Source organism: Lepidochelys kempii, chromosome 3, assembly GCF_965140285.1.
Source record: "Lepidochelys kempii isolate rLepKem1 chromosome 3, rLepKem1.hap1, whole genome shotgun sequence".
Taxonomy (NCBI): Eukaryota; Metazoa; Chordata; order Testudines; family Cheloniidae; genus Lepidochelys; species Lepidochelys kempii.
Genome location: NC_136382.1, coordinates 143,203,048 through 143,221,299, shown reverse-complemented (window position 1 = coordinate 143,221,299; position 18,252 = coordinate 143,203,048). Strand labels below are relative to the sequence as shown.

At 41.8% G+C, this 18,252-nt stretch overlaps 1 protein-coding gene and 1 long non-coding RNA gene across 10 annotated transcripts in view; one reads left to right on the top strand and one right to left on the bottom strand.

Moving 5' to 3' along the window:
- The window catches only part of CNST (consortin, connexin sorting protein), a 107,298-nt gene that overhangs the window by 65,329 nt on the left and 23,717 nt on the right, over window positions 1-18,252 (bottom strand). The gene's annotated exons all lie outside the window — the stretch shown is intronic.
- The window catches only part of LOC140909307 (uncharacterized), a 31,596-nt gene continuing 16,022 nt past the window's right edge, over window positions 2,679-18,252 (top strand). For both annotated transcript variants that reach the window (XR_012158170.2, XR_012158171.2), the window contains exons 1-2: window positions 2,679-3,020; window positions 16,555-16,736. This is a non-coding gene — a long non-coding RNA (uncharacterized LOC140909307). The remainder of the gene's footprint in view (window positions 3,021-16,554; window positions 16,737-18,252) is intronic.

Here is an 18,252-nt window from a genome sequence, read left to right as displayed (position 1 = left end):
TTACTTTCTGGGAACAATATGCATCCCTAGCTAGCATGTGCTTTACACACTGGAATAAATGAACTGGGCCGTGGGACCTTTTAGAGATGTTGCTACTTTGGTGGAGCAGTGGCAGTCATGTTAGCTAGGCCCCTTTTCCAAGCGCTCACAAACAGTAAGCGTGACTGTACAGAGATGCTATGGGAGGTGCTCCTTCACTCCTCCTCTACCTCCCACCTTATTCCTCATACAACACAAGGCATCATTTTGCCTTCAGTAAATATAATCCTTTTAATATTTTTGCTCTCGTTCAAATTTACTATCGTTATCATTCAGTGAAAAAACCTCAAAACCTGCACCTTTTAGCTTGGTGCAAGATCCAGAGTACTAATCAAGTAAGAGCCACTTTTCACAAGAAAACTGTTTGAAATGGAAGTTTTAATTAAGATTATGTGTTCTACGTTATCTGCTGTAGACATATTGCAATTTCTATGGGATTCCATAGCCCAGTGTCTGAGATTTTAAACTAGTTTCCATCCTGACTCAATATTTGTCTTTTCCACGACCGTTTAAACATTATTTTAAAGCATTTTATTTAAATACTTAAGAATATGTTTTCTTCAGATTGTTTTAGGGTGATCAGATGTCCCAATTTTATAGGCATAGTCCCAGTATTTGGGGCTTTGTCTTATATAGGTGCCAATTACCCCCCCAACCCCTGTCCTGATTTTTCACCTTTGTTATCTGGTCACCCTACATTGTTTCTGTAGTATGGCTGGCTTATACTGGGCTCTCATTCTGTGAGGATCAAACATTATTTCACTTTTTAATTATTTTGTTCTGTGCCTTGTTTGTTATGCTTACTTGGCACAGAGGCAGTATTACCTCTGCTGATTCAGGCTGCTGGATATTTTTTACCGCCCCACAACCTCCAATAGGATGCTTTCATGTATTCCATACATTGTTCAAATACTTATTTTACATCAGTCAAGTTTGTGAGTATGTAGATTTTATACAAAAGGATCTAAAATAGTTTATGTCATGGAATGAATTGCAAACACAACTGCTTGCCCACTGAAGTAGCAGCTAAATTTGCAGCTGGAAAAGGTGGTAGACAAAGTATTAAAGAGAAGCCATTTCCCTCCCAAAATCAAATCAAACTGCTTTGCAGCAGCTGCACATCACATTTTAGTTTAACTACACAACCTACTCTAGCTTGGCTGGAAAATCAAGCTGTTTCTTCGTTTTCTGACCAAAAAAAATAATTTCTTCTGAAGTACTTGAGGTAGTCAAAAAGCTCAGTCCCCAGCCATCAAATACCTTTGACCAAAGCATAAAGAGATACCACATTCAAAGTATGATTTAACCTTAAGCATGCTATGCAGTGCATTTCTCCATGGTCCCACTAGCTTCTCACAAGGCACTACTTGCGTTACTGACATCAGTCCATTGCTTACCCTGACAGGCAGATTAGTTCTACTGCTGTGTTAAGCCTGTCCTCCTCCTCCTCCCATTCCCCTGTCCTCTCCTCTCACAGCAATTCAATTCTGCTGCTCTGCTCAACTCCTACTCATCCCCTTAGCCTGATGCAGTTCAGCTAACCTTATTTCACTTTTACCAAGTCCCTCCCAACCTCTTATTTGATTGGCAGCTCATTGCTGCCTCTCATGTCACTCACCCCACACCAACCTCCCCTGTTGCCTTTATACAGACACTTGCCCACATAGCACTTCTACTTTTTCCAACTTTTCTGCAATAAGATTTTTCCAAACCTGGTCTGGATCCAAATGTAAATCACTGCTGTGCTTGAGTACACCTTTATTATCTGCCATTGGCCTCAAAAAGAAAAATCAGAAAAACCCAGAAACTGGAAAAAACAAAGCCAGAAAAAGAGAGAGAAAAATACAGAAAGGTGAGGAAACGAACCATAAGATGATGGGAAGAAAAACAGAGAGAAGCTTAGGTGGACAATCCCAGGGAAAGAGGAAGACAAGCAGAAACAACCTTGATGATTCTAATATTAGTATTCCACATTTTTTGCACTGAGAATTTCATCTGATTCAACTTTAGAGGTAAGCTACCAAAATTTAACCTCTGTCTAAAATGGTAAGGTAAGCTCTGTTTATCCTTGGACTGCATGCTCCCTGGGACAAGGTCCCCCCCACAAATCATTCTTTCTGGAATGTTGGAATGCTTGAAGTACATCACAGCATAAACAAATGATTAATAATAGTAAATAATAAACCTGTTGGTAACATATCCTAGATTACTGCTCAATGTGTTTACCCTGTCAACAGACTTAAAAGAAAGGAACATGTGTTGGATCATATTAAAGAAGTTCTGTATTAAAATCACAAATGAGTTTGATTCCCCAGAGTTTAAATTCCAGGGTATTACTAATTAAGAGGTCTCTTGGTTTTTGGTACTGTTTCTCTCCCTCTGTGTGTGAAACTTGCAAGCTGCTAATTGTGTTAGTACATTCTAAGACAGAGTCTATTCTCAAAGCAATTCACAGAGAGAGAGACTCAAAGCAATACTCTAACAACAGAAACAGCACCCAGAGACTCCCCACCCTTTTGTTGTATTAACAATTGTGATTAAAATAGAGATAGAGGATGTATGTGGATGGATGCTTGGTGTGGATAATAACTGAATGATCAGGGAGGTGCCAGCCTAAGAATCCAGTGTCCGTGGGCTGAAGAAGGCGTCAAGTGGAAATAACCAGACGACCCCCCCGGAGGGCAGACTGGAATCCACCCAACAGCCTCAAGGATGGGAGAACCAAAGAACAAGATAACATCTTGGAGCCATCAGGAATGTGCTATCTGCTGATTGATTCAGCAACAGCATGATGAAGCAATTCCCATAGACTGGCATAGGAAGAAATTCCTATAAAAATAGACTCTAAAAAGTGAGAACTTTGGGGTCTGATTCTGCAAACCAACTTCCAGGAGCATCAGATGAGCATCTGACAAGGCCCTGCTCCCTCCTCATGTCCAGGCCACCTGGCCAGTGGCTTGGCATGAGCAACTCTAAGGCTGGTAACTATGATAACAACCTTGCAGAACCTGTGTGTGTGGGTGTGTATATGTGTGTGTGTGTTTGTATGAATGAATGTGTGGATAAATATGAGATTGAATGGAATGTTATAGCTATAACTAACTGCTTACTATGATTCTTTCTGTATTCACAATAAATGTGGTATTTTGCCTTTTTCCCTTTAATAAGATCCTGCTGGTTTTTATTTTATTGGTACAACACATGGGGTAAATGAATTTATTTTAAAAAATTTATGAGAGAATTGCCTAAATATTCTCTCTCTAGATATGAGGACAGAAGGCTGTTTGGGAAGGAACAGCATGCTCTGCAGCTGACAATGTCTCAGTACCTGAACAGCTCACAGCATCTGCAAGAAGAAAAGGAGTACTTGTGGCACCTTAGAGACTAACAAATTTATGTGAGCATAAGCTTTCGTGAGCTACAGCTCACTTCATTGGATGCATTGAGCTGTAGCTCACGAAAGCTTATGCTCAAAAAATTTGTTAGTCTCTAAGGTGCCACAAGTACTCCTTTTCTTTTTGCGAATACAGACTAACACGGCTGCTACTCTGAAACCTGTCATTATGCAAGTATCTGCAAGGAATTCTGTTACTACAAAATTCTTAAATATTTTTATAAACGTAGGGAAAATCCCAGACAAAGTAAACTTTGTTAATTAAGAATGAAGGCTGAAAGAATCTATCAGTTATTTCAGCCGAAGGTCCCTTAAATCAGTGGTTCTCAACTAGGGGTCTGGGGCCCACTAGGAGGGCTGTGAACTGGTTCAGGGGGTCCGCCAAGCAGGGCCAGCATTCAACATGCTGAGGCCCAGGAAAGAAAGATGAAGCCCCACCGCATGGGGTTGAAGCCTGGGGCCCCAAACCCCACCGCATGGGGCTGACACCGAAGCCTGAGCAACTTAGCTTTGCACATCCCCCTATGGCATGAGGCCCCAGGTAATTGCCCTGCTTGCTACCCCCTAATGCCAGCCCTGGCTTTTATATGCAGAAAAACAGTTGTTTTGGCACAGGTGGGCCATGGAGTTTTCATAGCATGGGGAAGGGGCGGGGGAGGGACTCAAAGAAAAAGGTTGAGAACCCCTGCCTTAAATGAACATTACCATTTTCTTAAACACAAAAATTTAAAAATCATGAAATTTCCAGGTATAAAGGATCCATTTTGCAAGCACACATACACACAACCATGTAATCGAACGACCACCCAAAACACGAACTATTTTATCCATCCATACACAAATTAAGTTCATTAGCGACCACAAAAAGTGTTAATACTTCCCTTTTACTTTTCATTAACTTGTGTGATAGAAGGATAAAGCTACCTCAGATTTTCTGGTTGTTCTCAGAATGGTGTCAGGGGACAGAATTAGTTATTTGGGTGATCTTAATTGACCATCTGAACACTTTCAGTCATTCAGGGCTTGTATTTGTTTTAGGGCGGTCAAGCAATTAAAAAAATTAATCGCAATTAATCGTGCTGTTAAACAATAATAGAATACTATTTATTTAAATATTTTTGGATGTTTTCTACATTTTCAAATATATTGATTTCAATTACAACACAGAATGCAGTGTACAGTGCTCACTTTATATTTTTATTACAAATATTTGCACTGTAAAAAACAAAAGAAATAGTATTTTTCAATTCACCTAATACAAGTACTGTAGTGCACTCTCTTTATCATGAAAGTTGAACTTATAAATGTAGAATTATGTACAAAATTAACTGCATTCCAAAATAAAACAATGTAAAACTTTAGAGGCTAAAAGTTCACTCAGTCCTACTTCAGCCAATTGCTCAGACAAACAAGTTTGGTTGCAATTTGCAGGAGATAATGCTGCCCGTTTCTTGTCTACAGTAAGATAAGCGTTCGCGTGGCACTGTTGTAGCCGGCGTCACAAGATATTTGTGTGCCAGATCCGCTAAAGATTCATGTCCCTTCATACCTCAACCACCATTCCAGAGGACATGACACAGCCCCATGCTGAAGATGGGTTCTGCTCGAAAGCAATCGAAACCAGAGTAGACCAACGCATGTTCATTTTCATCATCTGAATCAGATGCCACCAGCAGAAGGTTCATTTTCTTTTTTGGTGGTTCGGGTTCTGTAGTTTCCGTATCTGAGTGTTGCTCTTTTAAGACTTCTGAAAGCATGCTCCACATCTCGTCCCTCAGATTTTGAATGGCATTTCAGATTCTTAAACCTTGGGTTGAGTGCTGTAGCTATTTTTAGAAATCGCACATTGGTACCTTCTTTGTGTTTTGTCAAATCTGCTGTGAAAGTGTTCTTAAAATAAACATGTGCTGGGTCATCATCCGAGACTGCTATAACATGAAATACATGGCAGAATGCAGGTAAAACAGAACAGGAGACATACAATTCTCTCACAAGGAGCTCAATCACAAAATTAATTAATGCATTATTTTTTTAACGAGCATCATCAGCAGGGAAGCATGGAATGGTGGCTGAAGCTTGAAGGGGCATATGAATGTTTAGCATATTTGGCATGCAGCAGTGAAAGTAATAATAGATTCTTACCGGTACGAGGGCCAGTGCCTCGGATGGAAGGGGCAGGGGTGGGGTCAGCCCCCCCACCAGCCCCTCCGTGGTGCCTGGGCCCTGCCGCCAGGGGCTCCAGCAGCAATTTAAAAGGGCCCGAGACTCTGGCCACTGCTGCAGTAGCAGTGGCAGCAGCTGGGAACCCCAAGCCCTTTTAAATCACCACCCCCAGGGCAGCTGCCCTTTTGCCCTGGGCCGCTGATGGGGGAGGCAAAAGGGGAAGGGATGTTAAAGTGCTGCCGCAGGCCAGTACTGCCTCCTTACAGGTACGCCGTACCAGCCTGTACCGGCTCACTTTTACCCCTGCTGGCATGTAAATACCTTGCAACATCAGCTACCAAAGTGCCATGCAAACACCTGTTCTCACTTTCAGGTGACATTGTAAATAAGAAGCAGGCAGCATTATCTCCTGTAAATGTAAACAAATTTATTTGTCTTAGCGATTGGCTGAACAAGAAGTAGGACTGAGTGGACTAGTAGACTCTGAAGTTTTACATTGTTTTGTTTTTAAGTGCAGTTATGTAACAAAAAAATCTACAATTGTAAGTTGAACTTTCATGACAAACATTGCACTACAGTGCTTGCATGAGATAAATTGAAAAATATTTCTTTTATCATTTTTACAGTGCAAATATTTATAATCAAAAATATCCACTTTGATTTCAATTATAACACAGAAGCCAGTATATATGAAAATGCAGAAAAACATCGAAAATATTTAATAAATTTCAATTGGTATTCTATTGTTTAACAGTGCGATTATAACTGCGATTAATTGTGATTAATTTTGAGTTAATCGTGTGAGTTAACTGCGATTAATCAACAGCCCTATTTCAAATATAACCTAGAGTTTCCACGTACAGATACACTTCTCATGTGAAATCTCTGGAACTCTGCACTGAGCAAACTTTGAAGAGAACTAAAGAAATCATATTTTCTTTGCAGTTATCACCCAATATCCAATCTTCCAAATCTTGACGGTCACAGAGCCAGTTTCCTAAGCATTCATTTATTTGCTTTTCTGAGAAATTCCCAAGTTTTTATAACATGCCATAGTACTGAAACAGAAGCAAATCAGAGCATGCTGTAACATTCCCCTTGTAATTCTTCCTATGTCTCTCTAATGATACACTACTTGAAATGTCAATATGGATTTTCACAGGACCTTTTGTTTTCATAGTCTTTGGGTGAAATCCTTTCCCCATTGAAGTCAATGTCAAAGCTCACATTGACATCAATAGGGTCAGGATTTTACTCTGTGAACGTGGTAAGTCATGAAGTAGCGGGAATAAATCCAGACAACAGCAATTCCAAAAAGTATATGGAGAAGATAGCAGATAATAAATTTAGACATGGGTTTGTAAAGTGGCATAGCCTGGACAGCAAGTACAGTGAGACCCTATACCCTAGAAGGGGAAACCATCCAGTGACCTGGCCAGAGGGCCAAGTCATGAAGAGGAAGTTGCAGCTCCTGAGGGAGACTACAAATGAAGGCATTGGGCCCGGAAGAGAGCTAATTCCCAGAACAGCTGCAGTGAGTAGAAACCCCATGACACAGTCCCATAAGATGTCCTCATTAGCAAACTAGGGAAATATGGTCTAGATTAAATTACTATAAGGTGGATGCACAACTGGTTGAAAGATCATACTTGGGGCCCTACCAAATTCACGCCGTGAAAAACACGTCCCGGACCATGAAATCTGGTCTCCACCGTGAAATCTGGTCTTTTGTGTACTTTTATCCGAAACTATACAGATTTCGGAGGAGACCAGCATTTCTCAAACTGGGGGCCCTGACCCAAAAGGGAGTTGCGGGGAGGAGGGTCTCAAGGTTATTTTAGGAGGATTAATGGTATTGCCACCCTTCCTTCTGCAGTGCCTTCAGAGCTGGGTGGCTGGAGAGTGGCAGATGCTGGCCAAGGACGCAGCTCTGAAGGCAGAAGCACACAAGTAAAGGTGGCAATACCATACCATGCCATCTTTACTTCTGCACTGCTGTTACCAATGGTGCTGCCTTCCGAGCTGGGCTCCCAGCCACCAGCTGCTGGTCTCCAGCTGCCCAGCTCTGAAGGCAGCAAAACCGCCATGAGCAGCGCCAAAGTAAGGGCAACAAAACTGCAAACCCCTACAATAACCTTGTGACCCACCCCCTTTTGGGTCAGGACCCCTAGAGTTACAACACCATGAATTTTCAGATTTAAATATCTGAAATAATGAAATTTATGATTTTTAAAATCCTATGACTGTGAAATTCACCAAAATGCACTGTGGGTAGGGCCCTAATCATACCCAAAGAGTAATTATCAATGGTTCACTGTCAAACTGGATGGAGGTATCCAGTGGTTCTCCACAGGGGTCAGAGACTTGTACCGATCACTTGGTCTATTAAAATCTGCCGCACTGCTAGGTTTCCATGTCCTTTCAGGATGTGACACTACTGAAACTTTGGCTGGAACGACCAAACTATCTGACTGGAACTCATTTGGTTCAGTCTCCGAAGACTTTTTCCTCACTCTGTAGGTGCTCAGAATGGCTGAGACAGTCACTGATAAGGTCATAAATTCACTAGAGGCATTCACACTCTGAGTTTACCATTTGAAGACCAACATTATAACACTTGCAGAGCTACACTGGTGGATGTTTTTCAAGCAGAAAATGGAGACAAACTGCCACCAACAAGGGGTGCATTTATACCTGCTATTATCCAGCAATGGAATGGCTCCTGGAAGAATGAGCATATCCAAAACTACCCTCCCCTATTGAGCACAAAGGGTCTTGGAGGATGAACAGAGCACACTACTTACATCTGAAGTAACATGCACTCCTGAATCCATCCTTCATTTAATCAAATGCTTATATGCAAACACCAGATGCTCACCACCCTGCAAATGTTTGGCCAGCAGTCTGTCTTGTATGGGGATGTGCGAGTGCAGTGTGGATGAGGATCAGTGTGACATGTCTAGCAGCAGTGCCCTAAGCAGAGATGACACTGCTGATGACTTATATAAATGTTTTCACTCAGAGATGTCCAGGCTAACTTCCCTAGGATTACCAAAGCAATGCATCCCTGTGTTAAAGTATCATTTAAAAAACATTAATTTGTAAACATGTTCTCCAGAATATATCTATATAACTGTTCTAGGTTTGTCATATTTGGTACCATTGTATTCATGGGAGAAAGGGCTTTTGAATGATACTCAACATGACCCATTTCTGACGACGTATTATCAAAATTTCCAGCAACCAGAGGACCTGGAGCTGGGAGCCAGGAGATAACCAGTTCTCACTGCCACAGTGCAGTGGGTGATACCATTGAAATTATGATTCTGTAGATCTTTACAAATCAAATGACAGCTCCCTTACCTTTCCATCACTAATTTGCTCATGGAATAAAATTTTACTGCATTATGCTCCCATGTTAAATATCATTCTGTGGTGTATTAACAGGAGTGTCATATGCAAGTCACAGGAGAAAATCGTCCTACTATTCAGCACATGTGAGGCCTCAGCTGGAGTGCTGTGTCCAGTTCTGGGCACCACACTTAAGGAAAGATCTAAACAAACTGGAGAGAGTCCAGAGTAGAGCTACAAAGATGATAAATGGTTTAGAAAACCTGACCTATGAGGAAAGGTTTAAAAAAGTGGGCATGTTTAGCCTTGAGAAAAGACGACTGAGGAGGGGGACTTGTTCACAGTCTTCAACTATGTTAAGGGCTGTTATAAGAGAATGGTGATCAATTGTTCTCCATGTCTACTGGAGGTAGGACAAGACCTAATAGGCTTAATCTGCAGCAAGAGAAATTTAGGTTAAAAAGGAAAAACTTTTAAACATGAGGTTAGTTAAAGCACTGAAATAAGGCTTCCAAGGGAGGTTATGGAATCCCTATCATCTGAGGTTTTTAAGAACAGGTTAGACAAATATCTGGCAGAGGTAGTCTAGATTTACTTGGTCCTTCCTCAGTGCAAGAAGTTGGACTTGATGACTTTTCTAGGTCCCTTCCAGCCTTACATTTCTATGATTCTATGGTTTCTTCTTGACAAATCCATGATGGCTATTACTTATCACTCTATTATCCTTTAGGTGTATACAAATGGATTGTTTTATAATTTGTTTTAGTATCTTTCCAGGTATCACAGTTAGGCTCACTGGTCTATAATTCCCTGGGTCCTTTTTCGTCTCCTTCTAAATACAGATACTATATTTGCTCTTCTTCAGTTCTCTATGATTTCACCTGTCCTCCATGAGGTATCGAAGATAATCACTAATGTTTCTGAGATTGCTTCAGCTAGTTCCTTAAGTACTCTTAGGATACATTGGGTCAGGCCCTGCTGACTAAAATACATCTAACTTTATAAATATTATTTAACCTGTTCTTTCCCTATTCTTATTTGTGTTTCTTTCCCCTTGTTGTTAAGATTGTGTTAAGCCAGAGGTGGGCAAACTTTTTGGCCTGAGGGCCACATCTGGGTATGGCAATTGTATGGCAAGTCATGAACGCTCACAAAATTGGGGGTTGGGGTGCAGGCTCCAACTGGGGGTGTGGGATCTGGGGTGGGGCGAGAAATGAGGAGTTCAGGGTATGGGAGGGGGCTCCGGGCTGTGGCAGGGGGTTGAGGTGCGGGGGGGGGTTAGGGCTCCGGCTGGGGGTGTGGGCTCTGGGGTGGAGCTGGGGGTGAGGGGTTTGGGGTGCAGGAGGGTGCTCTGGGCTGGGATTGAAGGGTTCAGAGGGCGGGAGGGGAATCAGGGCTGGGGCAGGGGGTTGAGGCGTGTGTGGTGGTGGGGGAGGGTCGGGGTGCAGGCTCTGGGTGGCGCTTACCTCAAGCAGCTCCCCGAAGCAGCAACATTCCCCCCTCTGGCAGGCGCCAGCTAATGGGAGCTGCAGTGGGTGGCACTTGGGGCATGGGCAGTGTGCATGTGGAGCCCCCTTGGCGGGCTGCCCCTACACATAGGAGCCGGAATGGAGACATGCCATTGTTTCCAGGAGCTGCGCAGAAAGCCCCCTGGCTGGAACGCCGGAGCAAGGCAAGCCCCCAAACCCGCTCCATGGTGGGAGCTCGAGGGCCGGATTAAGAGAGCCGGAAGAGGCCTGCGGGCCACAATTTGCCCACTCCTGTGTTAAGCACTAGGTCACAATTTTTTAGTGAAGACTGAGGCAAAAGAGGCATTAAACATCTCAGCTCTTTTATTAAGTATTAAACATCTCCATTATTAGCTCTCCTTCCCTGATAAGTAGCGACCTACACTTTCCTTCATCTGAGTCTTGCTCCTAACGTATTTATAAAACCTCTTCTTATTGCCTTTTATATCCATGGCTAGCTGTAACTCATGTTATGCCTTAGACTTTCTGATTTTATCTCTATATGCTTGTGCTATTCTTTGGTACTCATTCTTAGCAATTTTTCTATGTTTCCATTTTTGGTAGGATTTCTGTTGTATTTTCAGGTCATAAAAATGTTCCTGATGTGGAAAACTATACAGAATAAGGAAAGACCAAGAGTAAATGCAGATACTTTGAACAGACCCATTTAACAGAAAGAAAAGGAGTACTTGTGGCACCTTAGAGACTAACAAATTTATTAGAGCATAAGCTTTCATGAGCTACAGCTCACTTCATCCGATGCATGCAGTGGAAAATACAGTGGGGAGATTTTATGTACACAGAGAACATGAAAAAATGGGTGTTACCATACACACTGTAACAAGAGTGATCAGGTAAGGTTAGCTATTACCAGCAGGAGATTTGGGGGGGGGGGACGGGGACATTTTGTCATGATAATCATGGTAGGCCATTTCCAGCAATTGACAAGAACGTGCGAGGAACGGGGGGGGGGGGGGAGAGAACATGGGGAAATATTTTTACTTTGTGTAATGACACATCCACTCCCAGTCTTTACTCAAGCCTAAGTTAATTGTATCCAGTTTGCAAATTAATTCCAATTCAGCAGTCTCTCGTTGGAGTCTGTTTTTGAAGTTTTTTTGTTGAAGAATTGCCACTTTTAGGTCTGTAACTGAGTGACCAAAGAGATTGAAGCGTTCTCCAACTGGTTTCTGAATGTTATAATTCTTGACATCTGATTTGTGTCCATTTATTCTTTTACGTAGAGACTGTCCAGTTTGGCCAGTGTACATGGCAGAGGGGCATTGCTGGCACATGATGGCATATATCACACTGGTAGATGTGCAGGTGAATGGGCCTCTGATAGTATGGCTGATGTGATTAGGGGCCCTATGATGATGTCCCCTGAATAGATATGTGGACACAGTTGGCAATGGGCTTTGTTGCAACGATAGGTTCCTGAGTTAGCGTTTTTCTCGCGTGGCGTGTGGTTGCTGGTGAGTATTTGCTTCAGGTTGGGGGGATGTCTGTAAGCAAGAACTGGCCTGTCTCCCAAGATCTGTGAGAGTGATGAGTCATCCTTCAGGACAGGTTGTAGATCCTTGATGATGTGCTGAAGAGGTTTTAGTTGGGGGCTGAAGGTGATGGCTAGTGGCGTTCTGTTATTTTCTTTGTTGGGCCTGTCCGGTAGTAGGTAACTTCTGGGTACTCTTCTGGCTCTGTCAATCTGTTTCTTCACTTCAGCATTTTTATGGCTGACTTAGAACGCTTCCTCAGCTCTCGTCCCCTAATGCACCTACTCTACTTGCGCTACATTGATGACATCTTCATCATCTGGACCCATGGAAAAGAAGCCCTTGAGGAATTCCACCATGATTTCAACAATTTCCATCCCACCATTAACCTCAGCCTGGACCAGTCCACACAAGAGATCCACTTCCTGGACACTATGGTGCTAATAAGCGATGGTCACATAACCACCACCCTATACCAGAAACCTACTGACCGCTCTGCTTACCTACATGCCTCCAGCTTTCATCCAGACCACACCACACAATCCATTGTCTACAGCCGAGCTCTACAATACAACTGCATTTGCTCCAACCCCTCAGACAGAGACAAACACCTACAAGATCTCTATCACTTACAACTACAGTACCCACCTGCTGAAGGGAAGAAACAGACTGACAGAGCAAAAGGCTTATCACTACAAAAGGTTCCCCTCCACTCTCCTGCTGGTAATAGCTCACCTTACCTGATCACTCTTGTTACAGTGTGTATGGTAACACTCATTGTTTCATGTTCTCTGTGCATATAAAATCTCCCCACTGTATTTTCCACTGCATGCATCTGATGAAGTGAGCTGTAGCTCACGAAAGCTTATGCTCAAATAAATTTGTTAGTCTCTAAAGTGCCACAAGTACTCCTTTTCTTTTTGTGGATACAGACTAACACGCCTGCTACTCTGAAACCATTTACCAGAGTGAACTATGGACTAACTGTTCCAAATATTTTATGGTACTACAAGACAACGAGTTTAAAGCAGTAGTGGATTGTGTGTACTCTAACCCAACCAAACACTGAGTCTCTACTCAACTAGACTCCCAAGGATTAATAAATAAATAATTAAAAAAACAAAACAAAACCCACCCTCTGGAAATTTATACACATCCTTTAGCAAAAGCTACTTCATGGGTTTGGTATAGAACTGGAGATAAAGTAGGTTATTTTTCCTTGCCAGTAACACACATTGCAAATAATCTGGATCATATTCCAAGTCACAAAGCAGATAGCTTTAAAGATTGAGAGAGCCATTGAATACAAATGGTTGACCAACTATTCTGTAAAGAAACTTTTCAAACCTATTTAGAGATCAAAACTAACTTTTACTGGCCCACTCTCCGATAGTACTTAAACTTTCAAGTTGGGCATGTTTCTCAACTGTCTAGAAAAGCTGTTTTAGAAAGAAAGCTAATGCACAGAAGTGATGGTGGTGTCTGGAAACAAAAAATTATAACTCATTTACATCAATCTTTGCAGACAAATTTTGTAATGGAAAAAAAAAAGTCCATAGATGAAACACTGGGAAAAGAATCTGGATAGACAAATTACCACACAGGAATGGGGTTTGATCTGGAAAAGGGGACCAGCAACCAGAGTCTGTAGCACAATAAAAGAAAATGTCTTTCAGTTACCGTTTCAATGGTACCTTACACCAATTAGGTTTAAAACAGATAGAGATTGAATGGGATAAATGGTGGGAAAATTGTGGTGAAACAGCAGATTTTATGCATATATGTTGGATGTGTCCTGTCACTAGAGTGTATTGGGATGCAATTTGTAACTAAATATCACAAATTATTGGACATTTATTACCAAATGATCCTTTGGTAATCCTCTTGGAGCTTCCTTGGGGAAACAGTCACACAGAAGGAAAAGAAGAATTAATCTCACACCTGCTAGTAGTTGCTAGGGTACTGATAGCCTCCTACTGGAAAGAAAAATAATCCAACTCTAGAGGAATGGTTCAAAAAAAATATGGGAGGTGGTTGTTATGGAAAAGTTACCACCACAATGATGTACCCAGCAAAACAGTCAAGAGCACAAATAGATGTTGAGATATCGGGTTACCTTTTACTCAATACTCAGAAAAGTATATTCACCTGCAAAAAAAATCCAAGCAAAACCATCTAACGTTCTAATGTTTTTTCAATATTAACATTTGATAGCCGTGCCTGATCTGTTAAATGTATACAATCAGAGACTTTCCTCAATTTAGTAGAATCACTATAAACAACATGTCAGCATAATGTAAAGATGCTCACTCTGCATCTTGGTAACTCCCTGGGAGTGGATGTATCATTACACAAAGTAAAACTATTTCCCCATGTTTATTTCCTCCCCCCCCATTCCTCACACGTTCTTGTCAACTGCTGGAAATGGCCAACCTTGATTATCACTACAAAAGGTTCCCGCCCCCTCCCCGTAATAGCTCACCTTTCCTGATCACTCTTGTTACAGTGTGTATGGTAACACCCATTGTTTCATGTTCTCTGCGTATATAAAATCTCCCCACTGTATTTTCCACTACATGCACCTGATGAAGTGAACTGTAGCTCATGAAAGCTTATGCTGAAATAATTTTGCTAGTCTCTAAGGTGCCACAAGTACTCCTTTTCTTTTTGCGGATACAGACTAACAGGCTGCTACTCTGAAAGAGAGGGTCTAATGATTATATTACTGTATAATGTTTCTCTAAACAAAAGCTCACTGTTGTAATGATTGTTGTATTGTCTCTGATATTTAGATAGCCAAGATTTGTAAACTTGTTAAAATTTCCTAAATAAACAAATAGTTAAAGGGCTCTTTACAGCCACATTGGCCTCATACTAGTTTCTTCACATCAGGATAGTCTGCTGTTGTACCCTAAATATTGGTTTTCAACAACTGCCAACTCTTCTGAATTCCTTTTCCCCTCTTAGGTTTTCTTCCCATGGCATCTACTAGTTCTCTCAGTTTGTTAAACTCTGCTTTTAAGTCCACTGTCTGCATTCTGCTCCTCTTACTCCTTCCTTTTCTTAGATCATGAAATCTCTCATTTCAGAATCACTTTCACCAAAGCTGCTGTCCATCTTTAGATTTGTAACCAACTCCTCCTTGCTGGCCAGAATCAAGTCTTAAATGGCTGCCTCCCCATTTACTTCCCCCACCTTCTGAAACAAGAAGTTGTTCCCAACACATTCCAAGAACTTACTGTGTTTTCCCATGTTACTTTTCCAACAGATATCTGGGTATTTGAAATCCTGCATTACCATCACGTCTTGTGTTTTGGATACTTCTGTTGTTTGTTCTAGAAATGTGTCATCACCTCCTCTTCCTGATTTGGTGGTCTACAATAGACCCCGACCATGACATCACCCTTGTTTTTTTCCCCCTTCTGTCTTCATCCAGAGACTTTCAACTGGGCTGCATCCCACCTCCTCCTGGACCTCAGAACAAGTGTATATATTGTTGATGTATAATGTAATAACTGCTCCTTTTTTCCCTGCCAGTCCTTCCTGAACAAGCTATCCCCCTCTATGCCAATATTCCCGCCATGAGATTTATCGCACCAAATCTCTGATGCCAATTAAGTCATAATTTGGCTTGTGAATTTAGAATTCCAGTTCTTCCATCTACACCTCATATTCCTTACATTTGTGTACTAACATCTAAAATGTTGAGCAGATGCCCCCAATGTTTTCCCTCTTGTTGCTCCTATTCACCCTACTCTAATCTTCCATTTCATCCCCAACTTTCAGCCCCCTGTGAAGGTCAACTTTTTTTTTAAAAAAAAAATACTTACCTGTGGGCTTTTGTCACCTGTCCCCTTTGAACCTAGTTTAAAGCCCACTGCACTAGATTGGTGAGTTGGTGTCTCAAAATGCTCTTCCCCTTCATCAGATGGACCCCATCTCTTCCCAGAAGTCCTTCTTCAGAGAACAGCATTCCATGATCAAGAAAGCCACAGGACTCTTGTTGGCATCATCTGTGTAGCCATGCATTCATCTCCACGATGCATCTGTCCCTGCCTGGGCCCTTTCCCTCAGCTGGCAGGGTGCAAAAGACCACCACCTATGACCCTGACTCCTTCACCCTCACTCCCAGAGACCTATAGTCTCTACTGATCTGCTTAGGGTCATACATGGCAGAATCATTAATGCCCACATCTCTGTAAAGAAATATGGATGAAATCAAAATGTTAACACTAGAGTCCATCTGTCAAAACACACTCTATACCAGGGATAGGTAACCTTTGGTACGCGGTTCATCAGAGAAAACCCCTGGCAGGCAGGGCCATTTTTTTTTTACCTGCCGCATCCACAGGTTCGGCCAACCACAGCTCCCCCTGGCCGCAGTTCGCCGTTCCAGACCAATGGGGGCTGTGGGAAGGAGAGGCCAGTGCATCCCTTGGCCCGTGCCAAAGGTTGCCGATCCCTGCTCTACACTCAAGTTACCTTAATTCTAAAATCATCAGCTTCTGGTTTGTTTACACTTGTATGGATTTAAAATCTTATCTCTGACACAAGTCTTTTGAATGCATGCATGTTTTAAATTATATTCTTTTCTGCTTGCATTTAGTGCTCATTTGTCTTCAGATGTATTATTGAACCAAAATATCTCAAATCCAAGCTTTGGTATGTCTCTCCCAAGAGAAAAGAAAGGGAGATGCCCCATTGCCACTAAGAAATGCTTGGAGAAGCCTCCTGAAGATGAACTGGCACAAACACTATGGAGGCGGACTTTTTCTCCAAGAAACAACTGTAAGTAGTGAGAGGCTATTGTTGGAGTGTTTCTTTGGATAGGGAGGGAGGACAGGAGTGAGAGAGGAACACAGACTTTCATATAGGGCAGTTTCCATAAGTTCAGATAAATATCCAAACTTCTAGATATTTATCCAAACCATAAATCTCCTTAGGCCTTGAATTAGGATACCAATATGAAAACAACCCAAAATTCAACAAAATGCACACCCAATCTCACAGGCTGACCACAGCTTCCTTTCTCCTCCACCGTATCTGGTTTATTTGAAAAATCATTCAAGGAAAACGTTACAAAACACTGGAAACAATTCTCGGGCACAGCAAATCAAGTGTTATAAAACCACCCACCAGAATGTGTTTGTAAAACCTTGGTTTGAAAACATGTATTTCTAGGGAAAAACAAAATGATTATTTAGTGGATAGCTTTGGTAGTGCAAGATGAAAAAAGTGACATTGAAAATGCCTGCTACTGTACACGGCTAGTCAGTTTAGCTGTTAATTCTCAGCCGAGAGCCCAAAAATTTCAACAACAAAGAGAAAAAAAATTGTAGAAAAAAACCAGCCTGGGCATCGCTGAATCCTACCTAATGACCTTTAAACAATCCTCCAAGATACCAATGAGGTTAAAACAAATTGCACTGTATTCATCAGTATATTTTGCAACACTACAAAAAGTATAAAACCGGACATGGTAAAATCAATATCAACAGAAACATTTTCGCAAAGGGAAGGAACATTTAAAAAAAGCAGAATATGTAATAGAAAATTATTTTAAAATTTATCCTTAGCCACTTAGTTTAAAGATCTAAAGTTAGATTTGGAAGAGTGAATTATACAATCTAAAAACTTGGCAGCAGCTTTACACATATTTTATGGACAGTGTGTTACTCAAGATGTACATAGTAGAAGTATTTATTAAGCTTGGTAAACTTAAGTAAATTCTGGTAATAGCAGTCCAAGATCAAGATATTTTGTGATAGAAGCCAAGTTTTCAAACGTTGATGCCTTAATAGGACACCAAAATCTTGCTTTTGAATACTCAAATAATCAAGAAACATGTTCTCTGTATTTGGACTTCAGGCAGAAATTCACTTCGTAATTTATCCATTCATTTATTTCACCAGTGTGTACTGTTTACTGTCTCTCACTGGTTTAGATTTTGAGGTCTAAACGTAGGGACAGTCTGTATTTTGTATCTGGTTTACTATTGTCAGCATGTCAATAAACACACCTCTACCCCGATATAATGCGATCTTTGGGAACCAAAAAAATCTTACTGTATTATAGGTGAGACTACATTATATCGGGGTAGGGAGAGGAACCACTCCCCACCCCAGCTCACCTCCGCTCTGCCTCAGCCTCCTCCCCTGAGCACGCCACCGCCGCTCTGCTTCTCCCCCCGTCCCTTCCAGGCTTGCTGCACCAATCAGCTGTTTGGCGCAGGAAGCCTGGAAGGAAGGAAGTGGGGTGGGGGGGATGGGGGAAGCGGAACAGGGCGGCACGTTCAGGGGAGGAG